A 9,320-nucleotide genomic window follows, 5' to 3' on the forward strand; every position below is an offset into this window, starting at 1 on the left:
TTCTAAACAGTTATTGTCGAATATGAATTCAGCATCCTTCATCAATACCCCAGTTAAAGGTTTAGTTATTTTAGAGAAGTCTTTAATGAATCGTCGGTAAAAACCGGCATGTCCTAAGAAGCTTCGTACTTCTCTCACAGTTTTCGGGGGTTGAAGGTTTTCGATCACTTCTATTTTGGCTTTGTCTACCTCAATTCCTCTGTTCGAGATGATGTGTCCTAAAACAATTCCTTCTTGTACCATAAAGTGGCATTTTTCCCAATTAAGTACTAGGTTTACTTTTACACATTGTCCTAGAACTCTTTCTAGGTTTTCAAGGCATTCTTCAAAGCTTTGTCCGCATACGGAAAAGTCATCCATAAATACTTCCATGATGTTTTCGAGAAAATCGGCGAATATTGCCATCATGCATCTTTGGAAGGTTGCAGGAGCATTACACAAGCCAAACGGCATTCGTCTATAAGCGAAGGTACCAAAAGGACATGTGAATGTTGTCTTTTCTTGGTCATCAGGATGAATTGGTATTTGAAAGAAGCCTGAATAACCGTCTAGATAACAGAAATGAGAATGTTTTGCTAATCGTTCTAACATCTGGTCAATGAATGGTAAAGGGAAATGATCTTTTCGGGTTGCTTTGTTTAGTTTCCTATAGTCAATGCACATTCTCCATCCCGATTCGATTCGTTTGGTTATAGTTTCTCCTTTTTCATTTTCAATAACTGTTATACCTCCTTTCTTTGGTACTACGTGTACAGGACTAACCCATTTGCTATCAGATATAGGATATATGATACCTGCCTCTAATAACTTGGTTATTTCCTTCTTCACTACCTCACTCAGGATCGGGTTTAGTCTCCTCTGGTGTTCCCTAGAAGTTTTACAGTCTTCTTCTAGCATGATGCGGTGCATACAAATAGAAGGACTTATTCCTTTAAGATCGGTGATGTTGTATCCTAGTGCGGTCGGATATTTTCTTAAGATATGCCGGAGTTTTTCTGTTTCAAGTCTTCCTAGGTCTGCATTAACTATCACTGGTCGTTCAAGTTCTAAGTCTAGGAATTCATATCTCAGATTTTTGGGAAGTGTTTTCAGGTCTAGGGTTGGTTTCTTAAGGCATTGCGTAGGGTCCGGTGTTATTGCTAAACATTGGTTAAGTTTGTCTTCTACAAGATAGTCAGATGATTTGTCTTTTTCTAACTCTGTTTCTTTTATGCATTCATCGATGATATCCATGAAGTAATATGAATCTTCTATTGCAGGTGCTTTCAAAAATTTGGAAAGGATGAACTCAATTTTCTCTTCTCCTACTTCGAAGGTGAGTCGTCCTCGTTTTACGTCTATGATTGCACCGGCAGTTGCTAAGAACGGTCTTCCCAGTATGATGGATGTAACTTCATCTTCTCTAATGTCCATAATTATAAAATCGGTTGGAATGTAGAATTGACCTATGCGCACGAGAACGTTTTCAAGAATTCCTATAGGATATCTAACGGAACGATCTGCTAGTTGCACAGACATTTTAGTTGGTCTTAATTCTCCCATTTCCAGTTTCTTGCATATGGATAAAGGCATAACACTAATACCGGCTTCTAAATCGCATAAGGCTTTGTCAATGACAAATTTTCCTATGTGACAGGGTATAGAGAAACTACCTGGGTCTTTAAGTTTAGGAGGCATATTCTGGATTATAGCGCTACATTCAGCGGTGAGTGTAACGGTTTCGCTATCTTCAAGTTTCCTTTTATTAGAAAGAATTTCTTTCAAGAACTTAGCATATGAGGGCATCTGCGTAATAGCTTCTGTAAACGGAATTGTGACGTTTAATTGTTTCATCAGGTCAACAAATTTTTTAAATTGGCCCGCATCTTTGGTTTTAATAAGCCTTTGAGGGTAAGGGATAGGTGGTTTATAAGGTGGTGGAGGTACATAAGGTTCCTTCTTTTCTATGGTTTCCTTATTACTCTCTTCCTTTTCCTTAGGTTCACTTTCCTCCTCAGTTGACTTTTCAGAGTTTTGGTTTTCTATCCTTGGGTCAGACGGTCCTTCCACTTCCGTTCCACTTCTCAGTATAATTGCATGAGCGTGGCTTCTCGGGTTAGGTTGGGGTTGGCCAGGAAATGTACCAGTTGGGGCAGCAGTAGGCGCTTGTTGTTGAGCTACTTGTGATATTTGCGTTTCCAGCACTTTGTTATGGGTAGCCAGGGCATCTACTTTACTTGCTAGTTGTTTAATTTGTTCGCCAGTGTGTACATTCTGGTTTAAGAAATCTTTATTGGTTTGCTGTTGAGAGGCTATAAAGTTTTCCATCATGATTTCCAAGTTGGATTTCCTAGGGGCGTTATTGTTAGGGGTATATGGGATCGGCTTTTGATATCCCGGAGGTATAGCTGGGGCTTGATTTGGAGATTGTCTAGGTGCGTATAAAGCGTTATTACTCTTATATGAAAAATTTGGATGATTCTTCCAGTTTGAGTTATAGGTATGCGAGTAAGGGCTTCCTTGAGCATAGTTCACTTGCTCCGCTTGGATTCCTGTTAGGAGTTGACAATCTGCAGGAGTGTGACCTTGGATTCCACAGACTTCGCAATTCTGAGTTATGGCTACCACGGTGGCTGGAGGTGATACATTTAAACTTTCAATTTTTTGGACCAGAGCATCCACTTTTGCATTAACATGATCAAGGTTACTTATCTCGTACATGCCAGTTTTCGTTTGAGGTTTTTCTACCACTGTTCGTTCGCTTCCCCACTGATAGTGGTTTTGGGCCATGCTTTCGATAAGTTGGTAAGCATCAGCATAAGGTTTGTTCATTAGTGCACCACCTGCGGCAACGTCTATTGTTAACCTCGTGTTGTACAAGAGACCATTATAGAAGGTATGAATTACTAACCAGTCCTCTAGACCATGGTGTGGACAAAGTCTCATCATGTCTTTGTATCTTTCCCATGCTTCGAAAAGAGACTCGTTATCTTTCTGTTTAAATCCATTTATCTGGGCTCTCAACATAGCTGTTTTGCTCGGCGGAAAATATCGGGCAAGAAAGACTTTCTTCAACTCGTTCCATGTGGTGACTGAGTTGGAAGGAAGAGACTGGAGCCATCTTCTAGCGCTATCTCTTAACGAGAAAGGAAAAAGACGAAGTCGAATTGCCTCTGAAGTGACACCATTAGCTTTAACAGTATCAGCGTATTGAACAAATACGGATAAATGAAGGTTTGGATCCTCGGTAGGATTTCCAGAGAATTGGTTCTGTTGCACTGCCTGCAACAGTGAAGGTTTAAGTTCAAAGTTGTTTGCTTCGATTGCGGGTGGAGCAATACTCGAATGCGGCTCATCTTGCGATGGAGCGGCGTAATCTCGAAGAGCACGAGCTGGTTCTGCCATCTCGGGTATCGAAGGGAAAAGATTTTTGAGATCAGGAATTTCGCTAGGTGGGAGATTGTTTGCAGCACGATATTCCCGAATTCGTCGTAAGACTCGGAGATATAGTTCGATATCGTTGATTCGTAAGTAGTACGGCTCGCCTTGTGAGCGAGTATGTGGCATACAAATCAACGATAGAAAGAAAAGAAAAAGAAAAGCCTTAGTCTCTACAGCGTAACAGAAGAGTTACGATATCGAGTTAAATAAAAGTCCCCGGCAACGGTGCCAAAAACTTGATCGCGACTTTATGAGTCGAATTTGGGGTACAAACTGCAAGTGCACAGTTCTATCGCGTAGTTTTAAAAGATATCGATCCCACAGGGACTTATGAATCGATGTACCGTTTTCTAAGGTTACTTCGTAAAGCTAAGGCGGATAATACTTTGATTGTTTGGGGGAAAAGTTAAAACTAAAATAAGATCTAAATTAGATATCAAATAAACGGATATCGCTATGTAGTTCGTCGTAATTAGGGAATCAATTCTTCGTTGGTTTCTTGGTTTTAAAATAAATCCTTTCGGTAGACACTATTGGTTAAAAGTCTTATCTCAAACTCTCACTCTGTTGAATAAACTATGATTTTATATTAACGTAGCTGTCACTCATTAGTTAAGTCCAAAATCACTTTTTGAAAACAATAGAATCCGTAGAAACTCCTTTTAGGAAAATACTAATCGTTTAAACACCCTTGTCTCAAACTCTCGCTCTATTGACTTAGGTTATACAATTAAATTCAAATGCTTAACTCTCGTCCTCACATTCAACCTTTAAAAATACTTTTTGAAAAAGATTAGAATTTAATTAACTCTAAAAATTTGCTCTCGCCCTGATCTAGAATTAATGTCCAATTTACACTGTCCAGTTAAAAACTCAAACTCTCGTTCTATTGAATTTAACTTCTTTATGTCTTTTACTCTCGTACAAAAACCTTGTTATTAAACATGTAAATTGAGACCGTAAAAAGAGTGATTTTATTTTAAACTTAATTATACCAACTTAGTTGTGATTCCTTCATTCCGATTACTCTACATACCGATACCTAAATAAATTAGCCAGACATGCTAAACAGATCTAAATAATTATCATGCATAAACAAATTCATCTTAGGCAAATAATATAAATAAACAGTAAAGCAGAGCATATATAAATTAAAACAATAATTAAAGAACCTGAGTAATTAAATAGCAATCTTGAACATCCACCACAGACCGGTTGGATTTGTTCTTGAATTCCTCAATCAGACAGAAAAATAAAAGTGAAGGAATAAAAATCTAGGGTCTAACGTAAGGTTAGATCTAGTGAAAGGTACACAATAGTTTCCGGTGTAGAAACTATTGTGCGAAAAATTAATTAACTGCTGGAAAAGAAAATAGAAATTGCAAAGGGAAAAAAAATAAAGACTGTAAAAATATTGCTGTAAAATATGCTAGCACTGCTGGAAGAGAAAAAGCGTGGAAAAGAGAAACTGCCGAAGAAGCGAGGACCCGAGGGTTTTTCCAAAAGCTACTATTTATATTAGTACTTTTGTAACTGCTTCCAAGGGTTTTAATTGTACATAGTCTTCACGTTGCAAACGGTCAAGCGTAACAATAGGCCTCAACGTCTTTGTTGCGCCTCTGAAGCCAAAAATATAGGAGAATGGTGTGACGTCCATCACACCATGTGTTACGCTCGTAACACAAGTGGGCAGAGCGTGACGCTCGTCACAGGCTGTGTGACGCTCGTCACAGGCGCAGCGCCTGTGCTTTTTGGGCTGGGCTTTGGCTTTTGCTATTTGCTTCTTTTCATTCCTTTTTCACCTCCTTTTCTTCCTTTTTTACTTGTGCTTCAAATAAACTACCTGAGATAGATAGAAAGAAAATACCGAGTAATATCGAATAAAATGAAATAAATTGAAGTAAATAATAATATAATTTAATTAAATTGAGTCCTAGAATGTGATACTATTTCATGTTATCAAACTCCCCCATATTTAGATCTTTGCTTGTCCTCAAGCAAAATACAGTATAAAACTTGTTTTTAAAATTTTAGCCAGATGAAATTTCAAAACACACATCAATTCGTACTAGGTTGCAAGTAGATTTCGTTTTGAAGTATCTTAAGTCTAATCTCGACAGCAAGGACTACCGTTACCACATCAGATAATTTCACCTCATGCAAACCAGTTCGAGTCATGCTATTATAGCTAGCTTGGTTCTTTTACTCTTATTTCACCCGTTTTCATTCTAGCGAAATCACATTAAGCCCTTTATCGTTTCACGCACATAGTGGAGTGGTCGGTTAGTGATTCTGATCCCCTTTTTAGCTTGAAGCTCTGGTACATGAGTCGGATAACTTCGTTGCTTAGTCCATTGTGAATTGCGGGGGATCGGACCGTAGTCCGCCCTACCAAGTTCAGTACCAGATACCCGCTGAACCAACTCATAATGGATCTTTCGTATTATGTTTTTGTATGATCTGCAGCCTTTAGATTAAATGATCTGGTAAGGATCACCTAACTTAGTTAGTGCATTTCCTGCTATATATATTTTTTATTTTTTTTTATTTTGGGAATCATTCACTTATATTCATCGGCCCTCCACGTAGTTTGCTATTAAGATGGTGCTGACTTCTTGTATAAACTACTCGGGGTTACTATAAAGTTAAAAATCCAAGGACTTGTATAACAGTTGCCTTTCTGATCTAACATGTTGAGGTTTGTTTAGAGTGTTGGGGCGGTAATAGTTTTTGTCTTAATTTGTCTCAAGTTCGATAACATAAGCAACCTTTATACTTACCGAGTGTGTTGAATTTTTGTTATGGCTCATGAAAATTTTGAGGGAATAGATAATAGAATTTTTTTTTTCACATTAGGGACTTTACTTAAAATAAATCTACATTATAATAAAATATTTTTTTTTAATATAATTTCAAGGGAAATAACAATGAAAAGAAAAGTACATACTTGAAAAAGGGAGGATAGAAAGAGCACGGTTTTCCCCCCCATACTTAAATGAAACATTGTCCCCAATGTTTTAAGGAAAAGAAATGAAATACAAAAAGGAAGGAAAAAGAAACTAAAGTCAATGCGGCCTTCCGCCTCTTGTTCTTGGACCTGGTGATCGTTGACGTATTTCTAAGTCGTCAAATCTGCTGAACAACTCAGTGAACCGCTGATCGGTTATGGCATTCCTCGCTTCCTGTTGTTGTTGCATTTGGCGCATCATTTGCATCATTTCGAGATTCTGTGCTTGCATACCATCAATAGCATCCATGATGTCGTCGTTGGTTGCAGGCCTTCTTCGTCGACGACGTCGTGAGGATGGACCAGCTGGATTATCGGAAGGGTTTTGCGGGACTGACTGTTGTGCAGGAGCATGATCACCGTGCTCCATTTCTTCGAACTCGTCGGTAGACGGGTTTGCGTGTGAAGGCTCGGTAGCTTCGGGAGCATTTAGATCATAGAGGTGGCGGTTGGGGTTGGTGACATCTGTTAGGGCCATGTTGGGTAGAACAATGCTTGGGACTTCCTGGTTGTTCACCATAAGGTAATACCCTCCGCCTACTCTGTTCTTAATTAGGCGGCTAGACCTACAGTAGCTTATATCCATAAATAGGGGTGGTAAAGATTCTAAAGTTTGGAGTCGGTCCCCTAGGTTTAAGCCAAGTGCTATGGTGGTGATTAATCCACCAATTACAAAAGGTTGTCGGCCTCTAGCACATAAGGTGCGGATATGATGAAATAGGAAGGAGGCGGCGTTTACCTGTGTATCTGCTGCAAAAACGCAGTGGAGGAAGAATAATTCCTTGGCGTTGACTTTGTTGTTGTTCGGTCTTCCGAAAACTGTGTTCTGCAAGATGCGGATAAAGTACTGGATAGTTGGGTTATGTATATGGGAAGCAAGGAGCACATCCCAGTTGTTGGTATCTACATCGGATATTTTCCTAAAAAGGTCGAAGGCGTTTATATGCCACTGGGAGTTAGGAGGTATCCTAGGGTGGACTTGACCTTCTACAGAGAATTGTAGCATGGTGCTCAATTGGTTTTGGGATAAGGAGTATTCGGTGTTGAACATACGGAAGGTTGCGGTACCGGTTAAGTACTCGTCTTCACCGGTGGGAGTGTTGTATGCGTATGAACTTAAGAATTCTAAGGTCAGGGAGGGGTAGGTAGGTTGATTATGCGTGCAAAGGAAGGTTAAATCAGCGAGACGGAGCATCCATTCTATACCTTGAAGTAATCCTAATTCTTGTAAACAAGTTAGATCAGGATACCTGGTAGAGGTGACACCTCGCTGTTGGAAACGCTCGAACTGCTCCCTTTGATAGTTATCATCTTCGGATCGGAAGATGATATTTCCGAAATTTTGATTTCCCGCCATACTGATGAATGAGTTGGAAAAATTAATTAGGAAAGAAAAGAAATATATTGGATTGTATAGAATGGTTGTGATGTAGGAAGAAAGTTATGGTGGGTATTTATAGGAAAAAATTTGAAGTTGGAAAGGAAGTGGTTGAAAAGTAAATAAATGTGGGTTAATGTGAATAAATGGGGAAGGTAAAAAGGTGAAATGGTGTAACGGTCGTCTCTCCAACGGCTTGTAACGTTCACCTAGTCTGAAGGTGTTACGCTCGTGACAGGGGCGTCACAAGTACTTGGTGTGACGACCGTGATGGCGTGTGTGACGCTCGTGACACAGTCATACTGGCACGGGTTACTGGTTGCGTTCTTCATAATAATTATAGTGATTTATTTTTATTATTTTGTTTTGCTTCAGATTATTTTATTCTGCTATTTAAATTTCCCTTGCATGCTATTCTACTTTGCATAATAGTGCATAAATATATTTTTCTTTAATAAGTTATGTAGGCAGCAACAGTAGAGAGCATTATTGATAGATATTGCATAATTCATAATAAAGTAGAATAAATCAATAGCTTCATAAAATAATCATAATGTAACATTGGAAGAAAAAAAACAAAAATGCGAAAGAGAAACAAATACGAACATAATTTGAAATGACATTAATGAATAATCTAACTTAAAACTAAATAACTAAGAAAAACAACTTCTATCCATCTGCACGATCTCTGGCCGGAGGAGCAAAGGAGTTAACACGGTTTAGCAACTCGTGAAACTGATTTGTCATACTGTTCATGTATCCCAGAAATTCTTGTCCCATGTTAGCTAACTCTTCTCTGAGGGCGTCTTGTTCTGACATCAAAGCTTGAATGATGGTGTTATAATCAGCTCCGGGCATATGATGTCTAAGATCGGGTATTGCTGATTCTTCGGCCGGGACAGGCTGAGGAGGAGGATCAATATCATAATAACCAGATGGTGTCTGAGGGTCAGATTCAGCATAAGGAATCTGGTCATCACAAATCTCATAGTCCTGGATGGATTCAGTGGATCTAGCAGGAGAGGGTGTTGCGTTCAGATTGTATAGCCAGTTATTGCGGTTATGAACACTAGTCCTAGGATTGGGCATGGTGAATAGGCAAAGAACTTGGTTATTAATTATAAGTTCAAACTCGTCAGACCCTAGGTTTGCTATAAACATAGTGTTGAAGAGGAAGGGTATACTCATAATAGTAATGCCACAAAAAGGGCTTAAGTCAAGCATAGGCTGACGTAATCCGATAGCATTACCAATCATAGTTATCAAACCGCCTATTCGAATTGGTGCTCATTCATCTTGGATAAGGTGGTCTAAACTTGCCAACATAAAAGTGGCACCGTTTACTGGACGGTTTTGGGAAGCACAAAATATGATGAAGAGTTCATCACGTGAAACTGAGGTGCTGTTTGGCTTCTTCCCAAATAAGGTGTGGGTCAGGATCTTATGGAAATAACGAAAGGTCGGGTTATGTATGTTTCCAGAGAGAAACTCATGTTCCTCGGGATCGTCATTTCC

The 9,320-nt window shown here is 39.1% G+C and overlaps 1 non-coding gene across 1 annotated transcript; it reads left to right on the forward strand.

Annotated features, from left to right (window-relative positions):
* The first annotated feature begins 2,899 nt into the window (after window positions 1-2,899).
* Window positions 2,900-3,006, forward strand: LOC127133455 (small nucleolar RNA R71). The gene has a single exon (XR_007807427.1). It is a non-coding gene; the product is annotated as a small nucleolar RNA R71 (small nucleolar RNA).
* Window positions 3,007-9,320: the final 6,314 nt, after the last annotated feature.

Source organism: Lathyrus oleraceus, chromosome 3 (genome assembly GCF_024323335.1).
Source record: "Lathyrus oleraceus cultivar Zhongwan6 chromosome 3, CAAS_Psat_ZW6_1.0, whole genome shotgun sequence".
In the NCBI taxonomy this organism is placed as follows: Eukaryota; Viridiplantae; Streptophyta; class Magnoliopsida; order Fabales; family Fabaceae; genus Lathyrus; species Lathyrus oleraceus.